A 22,071-nucleotide genomic window follows, 5' to 3' on the forward strand; every position below is an offset into this window, starting at 1 on the left:
CCAAATGTACACTGGCCACAATTTCCAATGTCCTTGTCATCTTCCTTTTCTTTCCCCATCCTGTAAACCTCCACTGTTCCTTCTTAAGAGCTCCCTATCTAGTTATAATGTTACCAGAGAGATTTAAGGTGGACGCATAGAGTTCCTTGGCCTCCTACTCTGACCACCCTCTGTTTCCTAGCATCACCACCTGCCTAAGAGAAATCCAAAGAATGAGGTGTAATTCAGAATTTTCCCTTAAAACACCAAAAGGTTCATTATCATCATGTTTTACATCTCTGCTGACCTCAGTTTATCTTTAAGTCCAAGACTCCAAATCATCCCTATTATCTGCAGATGGTTGCCCTCCATGGCTGTGCATTTCTACTCTGACCCAATCTTTCATCCATCCCCAGCTGCCCCTACATCCTTATACCATCTTCTCTGGAACTCAGGGTCTGTTACCATCCAAATCCCCTAACACTCAAGCCTCTCCTGTAAATGTTTCTTTTACTGTTTGGGAGCAGTATTCTCTGGAAGTCACTACTTCCCCTGTGTCTCTTAAGTGGTGAGTTTTTCCCTCCCACAGCCCATATACCAGGAGGTTGCAGGGTGTTCTCACAGACCCTCATTACTACTTCCAGGCTCATTTTATTTCCTTCTCCAAAACCTCCTTTGAGGAACATGCTACTGCACGGTACTGCCCAATACCCCTCCTCACTGCAGTAACTGATCACCTTACATGGCATGTCCACTGATTCTTGAATCTCTCCATGCCTGGCACAACTGTCTTTGTCTCTCTTGCTTCCTGTCATAATTCACAATGACTCCAATATCTACAGAGACAATCCATCTAACACTCTAGCCTCTCAGATGCTTGACCAGTTTGCTTCTAATGCTTTTTCTGTACCCTATTGAGGTCACAGTTACACCCTGGACCTTGTTATTACCAGCAATCCCATCACTTCTGACATCCTCTATTTGAAGCATCCCACTTGTTTTAAGCTTCCATTTTCCCCTAGTACTCTTTCTAGCTCACCAAATCTTCAACCCCTTTAGGGGCTTCTTCTATGCCTATCATCTACCTCAGGCTTCACTTCCCTCATTATTCATTTTTGGTTCCAGAGTTTATAATGAGACCCTCTCTTGTCATCATACCCTCTTACCTTCCACTGTCCTTGCTCGTCAAAGACCTAAATCTGCTTCAAGCTAAATCTTTAAAAAAATATTTACCTGCAGGTGAACAGAATGTACAGAAGAAAACCAATACAGCCAGGATGACTGATCTCGCTTTAAATTTATGACCATGAGCATTATGGTGACCTCACCACTGGACCTCACCAGCAACCCCAGCACACACGGCTAATCAGAGCATTGACTCGGCAGTCTCCCATGCCCTCGACCCTCCCCTCAAAGTCAGGCACCTCCCCCTCCATCTTAACTCTCAGCTTGCCCCTTATTTCACTAAGAAAATGACAGCAATAAGAACTTCCTCATTTTCCTACTGCCAAATCTATGGATTTTGCATCTCGGTGATTTCATCTCTGTCCTTCATTAAATGGGCAAAAGGTTCAAGTTCCTATCTTGGTCCAGTGACCCACTGAGCTCTCAATTCCACCTTCTCTGCCCTACTTACTGATCATCATGTTCTCCACTGTTTTGATCATTATTTTCAGCCCTTCTTAGACTCACATCCAAATACATCTCCTAACCCTCCTCCCCACCCAATACCATTCTGTTTCTCTATTCTACTTCATTGCAAATATCCTAAGAAGAGTCCGTATTTTCGGTTCCCATTCCTTACCTTCCATTCTCTCCTCAGATTTTTTTTTTTACTCCACCACACCACTAAAACTGCCTGGCAAGGTCACCAACAACTCCTTCTTGCTAATTTTCTTGTCAATTCTCTCTCCTCATCTTATGTGACCTCTCAGCAGCATTGACACAGCTGACTAGTACCTCTTCTTTAAAATGTTTCTTTTGCAGGGCTTCCCAGTCACTGCACTTCCCTAGTTCTCCTCTCTCACTGACCCCTCCTTCCAAGTCTCCTTCTCTGGCTCCCCCTTCCCTTGTTACCTGACCATCAGAGAGCCAGTTATCAATCTCTTCCTTTTCTCTGTCCACACCCATCCCCTGGGTGTCTCAATCAGGTTCAGCACTTCAAATGCTTCTATGCTGGTGACTCTCCAATTTAGATTCCCAGCCTCAACTTCTCCTGTGAGCTCTAGGCTCCTGTCTGTACCTCCTTTGCTGCTCATTCTTTCTACTTCAGAGTCTTCTGGGCATATCAGATTTTCCAAATCAGAAACCTTGATTCTCTACACAAATCTTCCTCTTTCCTGTGACTTGGAAAGGGCAGTCATCCTTTACTCCCCTTTCTCCCTTACACTGTGTTCTAATTCCTCGGCAGTTTCTGTTGGCTGTAATGTCAGTGTTCATCCAGAATCTGACTACTTCTCAACCAACCCCATCACATTTGTTCTCTTCCTTCCTTGTCCTTTTAGAGTCGATTCCCTACATAGGAGCTAGAGAAGCTTTAAAAGGTCATCTCTTGAAACTCAAAACCTGGCATGCTCAAAATAAAATCAAACTTCTTGCCATGACATGCTCTTGTGCCATCCCTCCATTACATGTCTTACTCATTTTCCTACTGCTTGAGTCAGTCCAACTGCCCTGGACTTATATGATTCTTAAACGCTCCAAGCTCGGGACTATTCTCATTGTTCTTTCGCCCTGAGATTCCTTTTCTTCAGGTCTTCTCATGCTCCCTCCCTCATATCATTCAGATCTTTGCTCCAATATCATCTTCTGCAACAGTCCTTCCCTGAGTATCCTTTGGGGCACACTTTGCCCACTCTCCACAGCTCTCTTACCTTGAATAATGCTTCCTTATAGTGCTTCCCACTCTCTATCATTACATCATATGTTAATTTATCTATTCATTGCTTCTCTCATTGCATTAATCATGTATCCCTCCATTTTTATTTTTAAAATGTTTATTTATTTATTTTAAGAGGGTGAGAGACAGAGAGACGTAGACACACACACACACACACACACACACACACACACACAGAGAGAGAGAGAGAGAGAGAGAGAGAGAATATATCCCGAGCAGGCTTGTGCTGTCAGTGTACAGCCCCATGTGGGGCTTGATCTCACAAACTGTGAGATCATGACCTGAAGTGCAATCAGGAGTTGGACACTCAATCAACTGAGCCACTCGGGCACCCCATCCTCTTCTCTTGTTCTCTACTCTGTCTCCAGCTCCTGGAACATTGCTTATCTCATGTTGTGTGCTCAATAAACACTGGTGAGATGAGTGGATGAATATACAGAGATCACTGGGAACCTCACAGTTCTCTTGAGGTGGCACCTTGGAGATTTTTAGTTGGCTTTTTCTACCTTGCCTTTGCTTTGATTCAGTCACAATATCTGGTGTGAATTCCATTTCTGGAATGGCTTTCATTTCCATCCTTCCTATTCACAGTCACAGGTCCTCATTTACCCTTTAGTTCCTAGAACCCCTAAATAGTCTCCTCACTCACACTTCCTCCTCTCTGCAGCCCACCATGTACACCGCTGTCAGAATTATCCTTCTGAAACATGGCTCTATTCTCAGAGCTTTCCCAACCAGGAGGCTGAGCATGTAATATCTAAAAAGTATTTCATAAACAAGTAATTAAATGAATCTCACCAAAATAAAGGTCAAATTCTTCAACCTAACACTAAAATTGTATACAGCTTGGTGTCCTATATAGGATCTCTTAGCGCCTCCAGATGACCTCCAGATGAGTCTATTGGTTCTACTAGATTTACAATCAGTCTACAGTATCCTAATATATGATGTATTAGATAGAATCATATGCATTTGACCATATATGACTGATGTGACCTACAAAACAGTCACTTCATATGGCTTGATTCAGTATAGGGTTTTTTGTTTTTTATTTTGTTTTTGTTTTTTTGCCTTCATAATTTTGCTTAAGCCATTCTAAATGCCAGATTATCTTACTGGGTCATCGAACTTATTCTTCAGGGTCCAATTTTAAGTTTCATCTCTTCCAAAGTGGCCCCAGAAGGAATAGTTTTTCTTCTACATTCCCATAGGACTTTGTAACTTTTTTCTTTTCATTTGTTCTCATTTTGCTTGTTATGACATTATTTGTACCGATTTCTCTTTCTTCCCATCATCTCCTCCAGTTATGAGTGAATTCCTGGAGAGTGAGATCCTGTCTTATCCATTTTTGAGTCCTTCAGAGCTTCTACTAGAGTGTTTTACACAGACCGGATGCTCACCAGATATTTGCTAAATGGACTCAAGCAGTGGTTAACTGTCCTAAGCATATAACCTTATACTCTTCCTTATAACAAGGAAAAAATAGTTTTATAGAATTGACAATTTCTTTTTTCAAAAACAACTATTTCTTAAGCATGAGTATGTTTACAACTAGACATTTTGCTATCACACTAAGAGCAAGAAAAACAATTAATTTGGGGTGGGTGTAGAGGACTGTTTATGCAACCCCTATGAGATATATCAATTCCTCAACTACAAAGAGTAGGTGGTATATGACAACCTTTCTCCTGGCCTATGTGACACCTTTAAGACATGAACTGACCTACAGGGGATTATGACTTTGGATACTCTACAGATAAAGCCTTGGTTTTGAACATCAGCAGCTACTTCATTTGCTCTAAACAATAGGTGAAGGAAGGGAAGTGGTTGATGCTTCTGTCGATGATGATGATGACAAAAATGGTAATGGCATTTACATGATTCTGCAGTGCTTGACAAACTCAGCAAATTACTCGTAAAGTCGGCAGTCAGGGCTGTCAATGAGAGAGAGTCACCTCTGGGCCAGAAGGCAGCGACCGCATTTACATAAAAGGAGAGAGCTCATAGCACCTGACAACTCAGGAAGACGTGTACAAAGGGAGTCCTGTGTTTGTGGGAACTCACGGAAGAAATGAGCTTAAGCTGCAATAGGAAAAGAAGCAGATACAGGGAGGAACTTTTTGAGAGCAAGGGTCTCAGCAAAAGAACAGGTGGCCAGGGGAGGTCATCAAATGTGTTCATAAGAAGTGAGACAGTATGGTGATGGTGCCTGAATAAATAGACCCTTGGAATGAAGCAGAAAGTCTGGAAAAGACTCAAGCACATATGAAAACTTAGTATATACTAAATATAAAGGTGGCACTTGAATCTTTTTATTTTTTAAATTAAAAAGTTTTTAGTGTTTATTTTTGAGAGAGTGAGAGAGACAAGAGCATGAGCAGGGGAGGGGCAGAGAGAGAGGGAGACACAGAATCTGAGGCAGGCTCCAGGCTCTGAGCTGTCAGCACAGAACTCGATGTGGGGCTCAAACCCACAAACAAGTAAGGTCATGATCTGAGCTGAAGTCAGACACTCAACCAACTAAGCCACCCAGGCTCCCTCAGATAATCTTTTCAATATGTGATGCTGGGACAACTGGGTAGTCAGTTAGTAGAATTAGTGAAATTAGACCTATGCTTCCAACCACACACAGGAATATACTCTGAAATGCATGAACAGACACTTCTCCAAAGAGGACATCCAGATGGCCAACAGACACATGAAACGATGCTCAGCATCCCTCATCATCAGGGAGATACAAATCAAAACCACACTGAGATACCACCTCACGCCGGTCAGAGTGGCTAAAATGAACAAATCAGGAGACTCTAGATGCTGGCGAGGATGTGGAGAAATGGGCACCCTCCTACACTGTTGGTGGGAATGTAAGCTGGTGCAGCCCCTCTGGAAAACAGTATGGAGGTTCCTCAAAAAAATAACAATAGAACTCCCCTATGACCCAGCAATAGCACTCCTAGGAATTTACGCAAGGGATACAGGAGTGCTGATGCATAGGGGCACATGGACCCCAATGTTCATAGCAGCACTCTCAACAACAGCCAAAACATGGAAAGAACCTAAGTGTCCATCAACGGACGAATGGATCAAGAAAATGTGGTATATTTATACAATGGAATACTACATGTCAATGACAAAGAATGAAATCTGGCCGTGTGTAGCAACATGGATGGACCTTGAGGGTGTTATGCTGAGCGAAATAAGGCAGGCAGAGAAGGACAGACACCATACGTTTGCACAGATAGGTGGATTAGGAGGAAGTTAACAGAGGACCATGAGGGAGAAAAAAGGGAAAAACAGTAGGGAAGAGGGAGGGAAGCAAACCATGAGAGACTCTTGAATGCTGAGAACAAACTGAGGGCTGAGGGGGTATAGGGGAGAGGGGAAGGAGGATGATGGGCATGGGGGAGGGCACTTGTTGCTATATGTAAACCAACTTGATGATAAACTATTTAAAGAAAAATGAATATACTCTGAAATGATTGACTGAGCTATAGAAAAAAATGAACCCTACAAGTAGTGGAAGAAAACATGGGTGATTTCCTGGGTGTGGAGATAGGATTTCTAAGTTGAATCAATGTCCGAAGACAATAAAAGAAAAGAATGATAAATTTCATAGCAGAAAACAATCTTTTTTAAGTTTGTATAGTAAAACATGCCATTACAAAAGTCAAAAGAAAAACAACAAATGGAAAAAATTGTTTGCAAAATGTATCGCAGATAAAAGGTTAATGTTTGCAATATACAAAGATTTCTTAAAAATTGAAGGGAAAAAATCAACAACACAATAGGAAAATGGGCAAAGCAAATGAACAGACAATATGAAAAATGCATAAAAATCACCTTTTAAACATAAGAAAAAATGCTCAATTTCACACGTAAGTGAAATAGTCTAAACCCACACTGAAACAGTTTCTCAAACAATTACACCTAGAGTTACCATATGACCCAGCAATTCCATTTCTAGGTATATATACCCAAAGGAAATAAAAACATATGTTCACATGAAAAAAAAATACATAAATGTTTATAGCAGGATTGCCTTTAATAGCCAAATGGTGGAAACAGCCCAAATGTCTATCAATAAATGAATAAACAAAAGGGAATATTACTTGACCATGCAATGGAATATTATTTGGCCATAGAAAAGAATGTTGTACTGACACAGGCCGTAACATGAATGAGCTTTGGAAACATAAGAGGAGCTAACTACAAAAGGCCACATATTGTATGATACCATTTATATGAAATTTCTTCAACAGGCAAATCTAGGAACAGAAAGTAATTGCTTAGGTTGGGAGACTGTGGAGCTAGGAGAGTGGTACCTGAAAGGTATTGGGTTTCTAAACTTGACTGTGGTGATGGTTGCAGATATCTGTGAATAAACTAAAATATACTTAATTGTACACTTTAAGTGGGTGAATGGTGTGGTATATAAATTATATCTCAGTAAAGCTTGTTTAAAGGCTGGCACTGAAATATTATTGCTCACCTATCAGACTGGTGGTAAATATTAGAAAGCTTGATAGAGTGAGTCCAAAGGGAAACAAACAGGAACTCTTAAACTTCATTTGAGGGAAGACAGATTGGTATGGACATTAAGGAGGGGTTTTTTTTTTTGCAACATCTAGCAGAACTATATGTTTGTATTCCTAGCAGTCAGCAGTCTCACTTCTAGGAATTTACTCTGAAGATGCTGTCCAACTGTATGAAAATACTAATATACAAGCTTGTATATTAAACATTGATTGTAACTGCAAGATACTGGAAACAATTTAAATTCCCACCAACAAAAGACCTGCTAGATAAACTATGGTATGCTCACTGCAACACTACTCAGCCAGAAAAGAATACTGAAGAGCTCTATGAGCTGATGGAAATGAGTTCCAGGATGTGTTGTTAAAGGACAAAAGGAGAGTGCAAAAGTTCATTTATAGTGTGCTCTCCTCTTGTATAAGAAAGAAGAAGGGGAGCCTGTGTAGCTATTGGTTAGCATCTGGCCTTAGCTCAGGTCATGGTCATAATCTCGTGGTTCATGGGTTGGAGCCCCACATCAGGCTTTGTGCTGACAGCTCAGAGCTTTGATCCTGCTTTGGATTCTGTGTCTCCCTTGCTCTCTGCCTCTTCCCCACACATGTTCTGTCTCTCAAAAGTAAATAAAAATGTTTTTAAAAAAAGAAAGAAGAAACAAATTGTACTGTATTTAATTATTTTAGCAAAAAGAAACATGAGGGAGAATACCAGAAATGGAGATTGGTCCCCTGCAAAGGGTGCATGGCCACAGGGAAGTAGGTTTAGGGAGAGTGACACTTCTCCAGATAAGCTTTTTTTTTCCAATTTATTTTTGATGTTTACAGTCATATTAGTGTTTTATACACTCAAACAATCCGCAAGGATGGGGAGAAAGCCCTTAACAGAACAAATGAACCAAATTATATTTCAAATGAATAACCACACTGAACAAAGGGTGGAGAGAGAATTATTTGAAGTAACTTCTGAAGACAGTGTTTTGACTACACTTCCTCAGTCTAAAGACAAAAAGAAGCATAGAGAAATATTGAACTCTAATTAGTGGTTTTGTTTTTTACAGTGGTATGAGTGAACAATTCAAAAACTGCTTTATATGTATTCTAGGACCGAGCAAAGGAATAAATATATCGGGGGGGGGGGGGGGGGGGAAGGGATATATATGTTTCACTATTAGAGTAGTATTTTTTCCCCCTGAATATATGAGAAAGTAAAACCCTGTCTGCTGTGGGATTGGAACTGAAAGTGTCAGTATGTTTTTAAAACAGAGATCTTACCTCTGTCCTTTGTGAGGGCTAGAAACAATGAGACCCCAGTAGCCCAGGCTCAGAACCTGGTATTCGGACCATGGTTTTTAAAATTTCATTCTAAAATGAAAAGGACTTAGGATCTATAGGCAAGACGGCTGATTCCAGGGCAGGTAAGGTACAAGATGAGCGTGAACATCTTGTTCCAGAACGTGCTCAAAAAATTGAAGGGAACATGTCAAAAGGACAGAAAGGAATCCCACAGTTCAACTCTGAGACAATTTAGATGTGAAAATAAATAGTAGCAGTAATGGATGACAACCCATTGAATAATGCATAACGTTCCATGAATTCATACTGATATAAATGAATCAATAAATAAACAGATAAATGTGAGATAGGGAAGGGTCTTCGTTTGTAGAATGGAACTAATAAATGTGGGATGATGCAATGAAAAAATCACCATTTGGCATGTATCATAAGGAATAACTGATTCAGGCAAGAATCATCAATGGATACTAAAACTGGTGGGTGAGGATTTGATGAAGATTGAATATTTACATAGCCTCAGAGTATCTCCCATAAATTTCTTGTTAATCACGAAGGGGAAATAGCACTTTTCTAGTGGAGACGTGATGTACACCACCTCAGCCAAGTAATCACAGATAACATCACCAATAATGACACCAACCCAACATCACATCCCTCTGGCTGGATGCACTGAGGGAGACACAACATTACTTCTGGGGTGTTTCTGCCCAAAATTCATCACCCAGATCTAATCACAAGGAAACATCAGACAAACCCAAATTGAGTAACCTTCTACAAAATAAATGGTCTGTACTCTTCAAAAATGTCAAGGTTAGAGAAAGAGTAAGAACAGGTAAAGATAAAGAATGATGGGGGAAAGTTCTCGTTCAAAAGAAAATGAAGAGATGTGACAAATGAAGGCAGTATGTACATAATCCCGGGTAAAGCACATTATCTGAAGAATGGACAAAATTTGAATTTGGACTCCAGATTAGTTGATGATATTATACAAATGTTCAATATCCTGATTTAGATAAATTGTATTATGATTGTATAAAATAACGTCCCTGTTCTTAGTAAATAAACACTGACGTGCTAAGGAGTAAAGGGGGATAATATCTCACATGATTGCAACTTATTCTCACATGACTGCAAACATTACATAGATACCTGCTACATCTTAGGGTAAACATTTACACAGCAACTTAGGGGCTATGGAGACAAGCTCGGTCCCTGGGGTCTCTTGCTGGACCAACCCTCCTTGACTATTCTTTCCTGTTTGTGGAATTTCTCAGGCCCACTCCCAGCCTAGATGGTGTGAATATGATCAGTTTGGAAGAAAAAAATCCTCTTCCCAGTTAACAGCGATTTTTTTAAATCACCTGGGACATAAATCCCTTTTATTGTTTTAAAAGATATTACCCAATTAGACCCAGCTATTTTCAAATATGATGTTAATCTTTGAGTGAAAACTCTCAAAAGCTGCTCTGAAGCTGTCGTGTCCCTCAATAACTCCAGCTCAGGGCCCTGCCAACTTTTGGGGGTACAGATGTGTTGCAGCTTCAGCCGTGGCTGGGATTTGGAACATTGTCTCGAGCTGTGAAGCTGAGCCATAAGAAACCAAGATTCTCTACTCAGGTGCTTCTGCACGCTGCTTTAGTTCTTGGGGGTGTCTCCCAGGCTGGATAAAAGCATGACGCCTCTTCTTTCCCTGAAGGCTCAGGAGGAATGCAGTACAATGTGGGTATATTGATCTGATCGATTTGCCTTCTGTCCACCTTTTGAAACTTTCTCAGCCTTCACTAGAGATACCTGCCCCTCATAGGCCACTGACACCTGGCTTTGAAAACCTCACATACCTATTCTCCTGCTGTCTACCACTCTGCCCGAACTGTATGCAGAGGGGCCCCTGTGTTTTGGTGGAGGGCAGCATACTGCTTCTTCAGCCAAACCCTGTGGTTTCTGAAGCAGAGAGCAGCCAGTGATTGGCTGAACCTCCTATAGAGAGTGACAGAGCCATGGAATGGGACAACCCTGGTTATCCTGAGTTTTAGATGTTAGAAGTGGGGACCACAGCCTTAGCCAAAAAGACTCATGGCTTAAAAAAACATAAGACAGAGATACGGGCATCTTCTCCTCCCTATATCATAAAGTTAAACACTATTGAAATAACAATATTAATGATAACTAATTCCTTTAAGAATTATAATGAGTTTTCCAATTAATCCTCATGCTCATCAATTGTGAGGAGGTATGATCATTCCCATTTTACAGGGGAAGGAAAGGGGAGCTCAGTGAGGTAAAATAACCAAAATCCCACAGCTGTTAGATGCAAGAATCTGGTTTCAAACCTGGGTATCTGTGAGGCCCGAGTTATAATACAGAGGCAACTCACTCCAATGTTTGCTCTTTCAAATGACTGCAAAGTCCGAGTTTACCAGTTAAGTACTCACCCCAGGTCATGCCTAGCAATCCTCTGTCAAAGGTACATGATTGATATTCTTCTTCCATTTTACCTCCTAGGATAGAAGGACTCACAACTGTAATTGTTCCTTTCACCTAGAGCAACCTCAGCTCCAGGAATCATCTCCTTTCCTTGACTTTACGTGGCTCCCCTCTCCAGACCTTGATGCCTAGAAATGGGTACCCCTACAGCCCTCAGGGGCACCCACAGCTCTGATGTAGAATGATGCAACACACATCAGCTGGTAGGTACCAGAACCCAGGTACACTGGGGTGCAGCAGAGACAGAAAGCCATTGGCAGGTGGCTGAGCATCAACTTGGAGCTGTTGGTTGTGTTTCGGCATGACCGCTGTGGTAAAACATTTACTCTAAGAACTGCACTCTCTATTTGTCTTTTACAGTAGTTAATTTCATCTGTTTTGCAGAAATATTTACTAAGGGTGAGTGATGGAGGCAGGCAGCTGTGGCTGCATCCACTGCAACCATATGGTTTATTTACAACCAGGGCTCTGTGATGCAGATAGTACAAAGAGGATTAAATTAGACTTTGTAGATTAAAGTCCTGAACACTATAAAACTCATAAGCCTTTGTATGCTAAGCAAGAACTTTGACTCCCATTGGGTTTTAAGCTGATATTCTGCACACACAGAAAAGAGTGAAAATTTTTGATATTTAAGTATTTCTTAAAAAGCTGGCAGAATATCAAGCTTGCTCCTTCGGCAGTCCACTGGTGAAAAAAAAAAAAAAAAAAAGCAGCTTCACAAATACCTTTTAAAGAGCCAGTGTGGCCAGCTTCATTGTCACTGTAAACAAGGCCTCTCTATCTGCTTACTAATCTCCTTGAACTTGGAAAGGCAGCCTGCTGAAAAGGAAACTGCCCCCAACCTACTAAAGCCTACTCAAGGCATACCCCAAGTAATTACATCTCCAGCACTGCAACATACCAAGTTTGCTTGACGATGGTTAGAAAATAGGTCTTAAGGAGATGCTTGGTATTGTCCCCTTCTTCCTGGAAATGGGAGCGGCCAGTAAGTCTTCTGCAATGTGTTGTTAATCACCCCTCAGGAAAGGGTCCTTCACCCTCAGGGTGTGTCGTTTCTCCCCCTCCCAGCCCCCAACCTGGGGCCTCCGTCCTCTTCAGACCCTGAAAGAATTCGGTTCAATTTAGCCTTCTCCTTGATCTTTAAAGTTGTGCTCTCAGTCACTTTCCACTTGAAGCCGCGTTTGATGTTTCCATGGGTGTTTCTACTGATGGGCTTCACCCAGAGAGCTTTGTCGTTGACTTTGAGAGTCTGGCGTTCAGAGGATGGACTGATCTTCGCAGGTGTTATTTTCTGCACACAGTGCAATTAGCCACACAAGCCAAATTGGCACAAGCAGTGCCCTCATATCTCTTCTCATTGAACCTTCGGCGCTCATTGGGAGGCTCTTGAGGGACCCACATTCCCCTTTAAGGATGGGAAAATTCCCTTGTGGATGACTGGCCCTCACCAAGGCTGGCATGGAGCATTGCCCACCAAGTGAGCTGCCAGAAATCCAGAAGATTCAGTAGCTGCAAGTGAGGCTGATGTGTTTATGTAGGGAATCAGATGTTTTCTTGTGGCAATAAAATTGGTTCAATGGAGAAGCAAGGATTTCCTTAAAACACGGTGAAAAATAATACTTTTTAAAAAAATCTGGAGCAATAATCTGAGGACAATTTCATTATACTGCCTGGGGTTCCAGAGGGTCTTGCATTTCCTGGCCTTCCTATTGGGGCGTCAACCACACAGATCAAAGCAGAAAAGATTCCCAAGGAGCATTTTTTTTTTCCCTTAATTTTACTGTTTTTTTTTTTTAATAGTTTATTGTCAAATTAGTTTCCACATAACACTCAGTGCTCATCCCCACAAGTGTCCTCCTCCATGCCCATCCCCCCCTCCCCCCACATCCATCAGTCCTCAGTTTTTGTCAGCATTCAAGAGTCTCTCATGGTTTGCCTCTCTCCCTTTCCCCCACCATTTCCGCCCTTCTTCTCCCCCTTGTTCCTCCGTCAAGTTCCCAAGGAGCATTTTTAAAAATACTTTTCCACCCAGGAATCTTCCAAGGGAGTCCTCACAGCTCCCCAGCGCCTTCACACCTTTGTTCTGCCACAGTAATGGTACCGGAAATCTTAAACTCTGGAAAGGATGCAGGGGAGGGAACTGAGAGGCTCTACAGCCAATGTGCCAACAACACTTCCTCGGAATTCCCCTAGATGCTCTGTCCACACCCTTCCCCTCTCCTTCTCTCTGGAGTCATCCTGACACCTGTTGGAGAACTAGCTGATGAGAAAAATGACCATGAGCCAAGTATCCAGTCATCATCACCAAACAGGATCTGTGAGCTGCTGCACAGTGGTTAGTGCCATCCCTAGGAGGTGGGTTCGCAGCCACATTAATAAAAAGCAATCACATCATATATCTTACCACAGGATCTCTTTTCATTTTCTGTCATTTCATCATTTTTTCTATGTGAGGAAGCTTAGGTAGAGTGTGTTTTATCTATCTTCCTGCAGCTTTACCTCTCCCTCTCTCCTTTCCTTTCTTCCTTTTTTCTCTTTGTTCTTCCTTCTTTTCTTATCTCCTCCCTCTCTCCTTCTTTCTTCCTTCCCTCATTTCTTCCTTCCTCTATTCTTCCTCCATTCTTTCTTTCTCTATTTTTTCCTTCCTTTCTTCCTTCCTTCCTTCTTTCCTTCCTTCCTTCCTTCCTCTATTTTTCTCCTCCATTCCTTCCTTCCTTCTTTCCTTCCTTCCTCTATTTTTCTCCTCCATTCCTTCCTTCCTTCTTTCCTTCCTTCCTCTATTTTTCTCCTCCATTCCTTCCTTCCTTCTTTCCTTCCTTCCTCTATTTTTCTCCTCCATTCCTTCCTTCCTTCTTTACTTCCTCTGTCGCTCCCTCCCTCTATCCCTCCATCTTTCTTTCCCTCCTTCCCTTCAGCCTTTCTGCCTTCCTCTCTCTCTCCATCTCTCCCACCTTCTCTCCCCTTCCTTCTTCTCTCCTCTCCTCTGCTTTCATTTTAGTGGACCCTTAAGAGCTCAGGTCTGATATCCATGCTTTCTGCCTTCCCAGCTGTTTATTTCAGAAACCACGTTGCCTTTCTCTACACAGAAAAGCTACTTTAAAAAAAAAAAAGTGAAACAGTAAGAAGGGGATGCTAAGCCTCCATCAGCCCAGATTCCAATTATAACGGACCTATAGCAAGCTGTGCCGATATCACATCTGATTTATTCAAACCCTTTTCCCTGATGATTACCTTCTTCATTCAGGACAAGAATATCTGCTCTTTCTGGGTGAGGGAGCAGCCTGATTATAGCTTCATTAGAAAATGGTGCCGTTCGCTCTTGCAGTCTAATTGGTTGACAGGGTTTGGGATACAGAAATGTAAATCACTGACAGTGAGCATGGCCCTACTTTTATCACAGTGAAATCCTCAGCTGTCAAAGTGAATGGATACGTGAAGCGGTTAATTTTATATGTCATTAAAAGAACCATAATTGCAGCAATAAGTCTTTCCTGGATCCTTCCAAGAGGTGTGTATGGGATTCCCTGGGCTTCTCAGTGTCTTCTTGACACCCTAGACCATGTCAGGTGTTGTGGCAGCTGTTGGAACTCTTGGTAGAGAGGGCTCCATTAAGAGTTGGTCCATGCTTGATTCCTCAGGATTTTCAGAAGCACCCTCTTTGCTGAGTATTTCTCCTGTACCCTTACCTTCCTTCAAGGATGCTAATGCTCCAAAGGGCTGTGGGAAGCTGCTGTATATGGTTCTGGTGGCCTGATGGCACCACCACTTAGGGGACACTGGTTAGTAAGCAGCCTTGAGAGTTCTCAAGCCAAGGGAGGTATCTTGGGAGTGATTCCTTGGGAGTAATTGCTATTATTCTTTGGTATGTTTGAGGGAAAGTCTGTGTTATCTCTGGGTTTGTGTTCTGTTCCCTGGTAAGTGAATCATGGGCTTGCCAATTCTGAACTCCTTAAGAATACACAGGCCAGCTCACCTGGATCCTAACCCACTCATTGGTCCACCCAGTGACCGGAAAAATGAAGGCATCAGCATCTGATGACCTTTCCCACATAGGAGAGGGATGTGACACTGGTGGTATTAAGCGTTAACTGTCCAAGGATACATAAGGATGGCAAGTTAAACAGTAATCACTAGGTAACCATCTCAGACAGATAGAAAGAGAGGGGAAAAAACCCAAGGGTAGCAATCTTTAAAGAGAACAAGCAGATCTGAGTAATCCAATTTAGGGGAGATAAGGGCCTGCTGCTAGTACTGTCCTTTAACTGGACAAACGCCTTCGTTCAAGTGTCAACCCCAATCCGGAAGAGGTCACCGCACTGGGCCTGCTGCCTAATATACTCCTGAATTGGCTGAGTGGCTTTCCGAACAAACACACTGGTCCAACAGAATTGATTTTCAACAGGCCGTATTGGTCCCTAACGTAATTATCCAGCAGTGAGTCAGTTCACGGCAGCCCCTGCATTTAAACGCTGATGGTCAGCCCTGGACAGGGGACGGCCAGCACTGAGGTGCCTTCTCTGAACACCACTTGGGAAACCTTTCTGTTTTTGTTCCAGCGACTTTTCCCTCCCATTGCTAAATAATTTAATGAGCAAATGGAGATTTTGCACAATTCCATTTTGAGTGGGCATTGTGTCACTGCTGTTTCCAGGGAGTTGCAGAGACATTGGTCTCATGTGCCAATGACTATCAAGTCCTGGCTGTGGGATAGGTGAATTCAATTTGCGATAAAGCATCACACAGAATCCTTTTAAAACACTACTGTGTTTAGCCTCTTCCCTTCTCTGTGGGCTTCTCAATAGCATAGCCACTATTACTTCTGTGTGTCCAGTTGGCACACTTTTGTGTGTCCAGGCGTGGGTCAGTGGGGGGGGGGGGGCTTCCCAGCATAGAGCACTTTTCCAAAAGACCCTCACTCAGTCCCAGTCTCAGTTGGTGAAACACAGCATGATCGTTGAAATTCCAATAGAATATTACAAAACTCTTCGAACTCTCAATGGATTCCCAAAGCTGGAAGGCCTATTAAATGCAGCATGGTAAGCTTTATACCCCTGCCAGGATGTCCAAATGAAATACCTTCTCCCTGGCCATGGGAATAGTGACAGGCCCCAAAGACCCCACTTTTCCTTTCTCCTCACGACTTTCTCATCGTTTCAGAAACGGACATATTTCTCTCAGTCTAAACAATGACTCTACTAGCAATACTTTACACACATCTCTTTAGTTCATGCCTCGAGTTCACAGAGAGAGCAGGAATTGGGTCTAAGGCATCCTTGGGCACCTAGCCCCTGGTGCCCTGCAAGGTCTAACTTAGGACTCAGCAACTGTTGGTGGAGTCCCATTTAAGTGATTTGTAATGACAAAAGGGCCACTCAATAGCTGTGAGAACTTGAGCAGTAGCTTAACCTCTCTGTTCCTGTATTTCTTCATCTGTGCAATGGGAGTGATAATAGTACCTGCTGCATTAGGTTGTTATAAGGATAAACTAAGTCAACATGTGCCAAGCTTCTGGAACAAAGCCTGTCACATATAAAAGTGCTAAGGCATGATTGGCTACTTACAGGGCAGTATGAGGAGAGTACAACAGAATTAGCCTGCCAGAATCTCTTCCTCATCTGAGACCTCATCTACTATGAAATCCACAACCTACTGATCAAGTAGAAGTGCTATCTAGCCTGGCCTCCCTAAATTGGCGTGGTTCAGGGCAAGGGGCTCCAGCCCGTGCATGTGCTTGGGCTGGGCTATTTTCCCAGAAGCTGCATAGTTTGGGGGCTGAGAAGGACAAAGAAAAAAATCCCCTGCCTGCCCCTGCCTTCACTTCCAGAGGAACCCACACTGGCTGTGGCAAGGAGGTCTTGGTGGCCATTGGGGAAATCGATCATGTAAGTTCTCAAAAAACACTGTTCAATCACAATCAACCTACTGGGAGCCTTTGCTCTGGCAAATAGTAATCCACAGTTAGAAACCATATGCAGGATCCAAGAAGAATGTTCTCATTTACTTCAAACACTGAAACCACCCATGGGCTTATGTCACCCAAGGCTGAGTTCTGGTTTCACTCACCTCTGAGCTCCTCTGGCCACAGGAGAACTTCAAAAACCAAAGATGGGACCTGCATCCATTTACTCACTCTCTCGGGACAAACCAGCATCCAGCTTGTCTCAAGCAATCTCACTGAAATAGATGAACATTTACTGCATTACTTCTGGGGCAACCCAAACTAACACATACATGTTATTATGAATAATGGCAATAAAGTGTGGGATGCCATTTCAAGTGCTCTCCTTACATGACTTCATTTAATCTGACATGTCACATTACTGTCATTTCACATGAGGAAACTGAGGCAAAGAGCAGTAAAAGAGCATGGCCAAGATCATAGAATTAGCACCTTGAGCCAGCTTGTGGCCACTCACTCATCCTGCTCCTGTATGGAAGAGAAAGTGGACAGAGAAGCTAAAGTTGACAACATCATATTAACGTTGCCGGTGCAGACCTAATTCATAGTGAAAAATGCAAGGGAGGGAGAAGAGGCAGGAAGAGAAAGAGAAGAAGAAAAGAAGCTGGAGATACAGGGCAGGAGGAGATGGGAAAAGGCGAAATACATTTTTAATACTTAAGATTGTTATTTGTATTTATCGAATCAATAACGTTCACCAGAAACATAGGTAGCGTTTGGAGAGAATAGAAAATGTGCTGGGCACCACACTGTCTGCAGCAATCACATTCAGTTACTTCATATAATATTCATAATGAAACAGTCAATTTACTCCTACGACAAGCCAAATACACAGAGAAGGAAACTGAGACTCAGAGGCTCTAACCCTGTAAGCAGAGAACCAGACTCCCACTACAGTAAGGCTGCGGGGTCTGGCAAATAAAAGTACAGGACAGACAGTTAAATATGAATTTCAAAGACACCCTTAATCATTTGGGACATAGTTTTACTAAAGCAACAAATAATTTAGGACATACTTATATTAAATAAAAGTACTCATTTATCTTAAAATTCGCACTGTACGGGGTATCCTGTGTTTTACCTGGCAACCCTAAGCAGAGGTATTATCAGGTTGTCTTAAGTCTTCATAGTTTTAAGCTGGTATAAACTTTTAATTTAAAGTCCCACATGGATTCAACTGGTCAGATTCTAAGAGAATCTATGCCAACAAGATCTAAATTCTTGACTGACTTCAAATGCACATTTCAAGTGCCTGAATAGAATCTCAGGAGTCCACAATGGCCAGCTCTGTGCCTTGGGGCATGCCCACACTGGGACCTTTGTGTCATAGGGGCTCCACGCCCTGGTCACCTGCTGACTTCCACCCTGACTTCCTGACTACATGCATTCTGCCTCTTGCCCAGTTCTGCATCTGCTTGTAATCAAATCTTTTCTGCCCCAAACAGGATGCCTAGGCTTTCTCCACTTCACGTGAGTGTGCACAGCTGTCTGGCAGATAAAGACAGCATCGACATCCAACCTTCTTCCTGCCTGTCCTTTCCCTAAAGTACTCCTGAATAGGGTCAGGTTCTGGCTGTATTTTTCACTCTCTAATTAGCAGATTCCAATTCATCACCCTGAGTATCTCCTGGCATCAGCCCCGAGATTCCCTCCTCTCGCCTGGTGAATCGGTCTTCATTTAAAACCCTCTCTCTTAGCCCTAAATGGAAATCAATTCTGCAAGTTTAGCAAATAGTTAATTACTCCACAAAGGGGATTGATTGGCCTTTGATCACCAGAAAGCTCTGCAGTGCTATTAGTCTCTTTCATCTGTGATTAAACCACAGAGAGAAAGAAACAAAAACTAAATTAGGCTTCTCCTGTTATCCTACAAATATTTAATGACGGGCTAATCTCCTAGAGGTGTGTTCAGGGGATACGCATTCCATCAGGAGCCGGCTTCCATTCAACCTTGAACCCAGATTCCATCTTTGTGGAGAGCGCCGCAAAGAACTTGACAGAGGAACAGAGCTGGGCTCAAAGAAACCCTTTGTAGGACACACTCTTGTCTGCCTTTTCTTCTCTTCTCTTCTTATGTATGTTTTAATGCAGATAAAGATTTTCCCAGTGGATTCCTGGCATGAATAATAATAACAAAAAGGAAACCTGGCTTTAAAAATTCCATTTGGGTTCTGCTAACTCTCTGGCCAGAACCAGATGAGGTCCCAGTGATTTACAGATGATGAGGGGCACTTTCTCCCAAGTAATAGCCTCCTTCACTTGGTGCAGAAAAGGCACCAAGAGAGGATTCTGGGTTCTGGAGTCACCTCTTCCTGAAAGGGGTGCCAAAAAGCGGGGCAGGAGCTGGGTCACTCTGCTTCATTGATAGTCTAAATAAATGTGTACAGAAAATTATACTTTAAAAAAGGCACTTCCTAGCATTTGGTAGACAGTTCTATAAAGCACAAAAGGGGGGCACCTGGGTGACTTAGTCAGTTAAGCGTCCGACTTCAGCTCAGGTCATGATCTCACAGCTTGAGTTCCTGTCCTGCGTCAGGCTCTGCGCTGACAGCTCAGAGCTGTTTCAGATTCTGTTTCCTTCTGTCTCTTCCCCTCCCCTACCCATGCTCTGCGTCTCTCTCTCTCTCTCTCTCTCAAAAATGAATAAACAAAGGCAAGGGAATCAAGAGCAAAAATGAACTAGTGGGAACTCATCAAGATTAAAAGCTTCTGCAGNGCAAGGATGTCAGAGTCGGGCAGAATTGAATTCAAATGCTTCTCTCTATGAAGGCAGGGGGACCCTGGGCCGGCTCTGTAATGCCTCAGACTTTGTACAAAGGAGATGATAAAGTCTACTGTACAGGGCCTTTGTGCTGATGAATGGGCACCATGAACAGCCACCAAGGACACTGCCTGACCCACAGCAGAGGTGCCAGCTGCCAGGTTTGCCCCCTCTCTTTCTTACTCAGGAAGGTGCCCCTGGTTACCTAGACAGCTGAGCCTAGAACCACTGTCCTTCTCAAGTCCAGGGTTTTTTCTCCCCTGTATTCACTTTGCCTCTCCATAATCTTTCTGTTACACATTACTGTTCTGCTTAGAATCTACTTTAGGGGCGCCCGGGTGGCTGGGTTGATTAAGCGTCTGACTCTTGGTTTCAGCTCAGGTCAGGATTTCATGTTTCATGGGATTAGGCCCCATGTTGGTCTCTATGTTGACAGAATGGACCCTGCTTGGAATTCTCTGCCTCCCTCTCTCTCTCTCTGATCCTCCCCCACTCATGCTCTCTCCCTAAAAAAATAAATAAACCTTAAAAAAAAAAGAATCCACCTTAGATACCCACATTTCTGAAAGACCATCAAGGCGCCAAAACAAAAGCTTTTGGCCAACAAGACATTCAACCATAGAATCAAGCAGTTTTTACTTGGATGTGGCCCTTCTGAGTGGTGCATTTTTCCCGGACAAACAATGGGATAAGTTAGCTTGGTCTCTAGAAGCAAAGACAATGTAGTGCCTGAACGATTCTTCCAATCTGGTATTATTGGCTTTAGAGAGACAGTTAGTATGTACCTTTTTCACCCTCATTTGTTCTCCCTGGATTCTCCTGTACCTCCCCAGAGGTCATTCTGGGCTTTTCCTCTTTATCATTTTATCAGACAAACCCTGCTAATTGGGTTGACCTAGGGCAAGACGGTAATGTTGCAAAGTCAGTCCTCTGTATTACCTGTTACACCTTTATCCTCAACTTGTCTCCACAGCTGAGGCAGGACCCCTCACTGCAGTGACATGTCCCTGTTCTACAGTCTAAAGACCAGTGGACTCCACACTGATGACCTGGTGGGAGTCCTAGCTCTGACATTTACAAACTGGATGACCTTGGACAACACAGGGGCAACACTAACAAGTATAATTAACATTTGCTGAGCACCTTCATGTGTCAAGCACTAAGACAGCATATCTGTGAGGATGAAATAGACTAATTATATGAAAGTATGTTAGTTATGTTACTACATTCCGTTTTGTTAAGTCCCTCTCATGCTCTCTCAACAAACCTCCACATGAAGGCTGTTGGCAGTAAACATGGTGACTCCCCTCTAGGGGCTTTCTTTTCTGGCCATGGGAGTCTCTGGACCTGCGCTGGGATGAGCTACAGAACGAAGAGAGTGGGAAGTGACCAAGCTGTGATGGAGCAGGGTTCCTTACCCCTTGGGTGGGCCAACTCTGAGTGTCTGTTCGCACTGTCTCCTGAAGTGGACCTTCAGGGCAAAGCTCCAGTTGTCATGGTGCTAATGCTCTCAATAACACTCATATTATAGGTTTCTTTCCCTTCCCTATTCTCCTGCTAGTGTTTCCTGGGAGTCACCTCCCAAATAGATAATTTCTCAAGTTTTTATCTCTGGTTCTATTTCTGAGAAAACCCAAAGTAAGTCATAAGTGTTAATGATACTAATGATAAGCATTCAGAAAGAGAGGACACAGGAATGTGAAGACAACGGTAATGTCTTCTGGAAGGGAGCAAATGGTGAGGGAAATGGCCTGGTATATTACAGATGGCAAGTAAGAGGAGTAGAGGGAAGGCCAGATCCTTCTAGAAGGGAGAGACAGACAGCAGAAGTAGAGAGACCCACAGAAGCACATGTGTAGCCTGAAGATTATCCACAGCTCTATCCCAGATGATCTACCTCAATGGCAGGGTGGTCCTACCAGGCAGGATACAAGAGGATTTACCCTAAAAGGATGCCTTTCTTCCAGATTCTAAACAGAGCCCCAGGCTGATAGTTTTATCTAGGACCCATAGACAGAAGTGTGGAAGCAGTCAGGTCTCATCCAGTAGGAACTTTTTAGCACTTGAGAATTTGAAAAGTCCTTTGCCTTGGACAGCAGGTCAGTTGAGTTGATTCTTCACCCAAATTATATCTCAAACTCCTCACATCTCTCCCCCCCCCCCC

Source organism: Crocuta crocuta, unplaced genomic scaffold (assembly GCF_008692635.1).
Source record: "Crocuta crocuta isolate KB4526 unplaced genomic scaffold, BGI_CrCroc_1.0 scaffold388, whole genome shotgun sequence".
Taxonomy (NCBI): domain Eukaryota; kingdom Metazoa; phylum Chordata; class Mammalia; order Carnivora; family Hyaenidae; genus Crocuta; species Crocuta crocuta.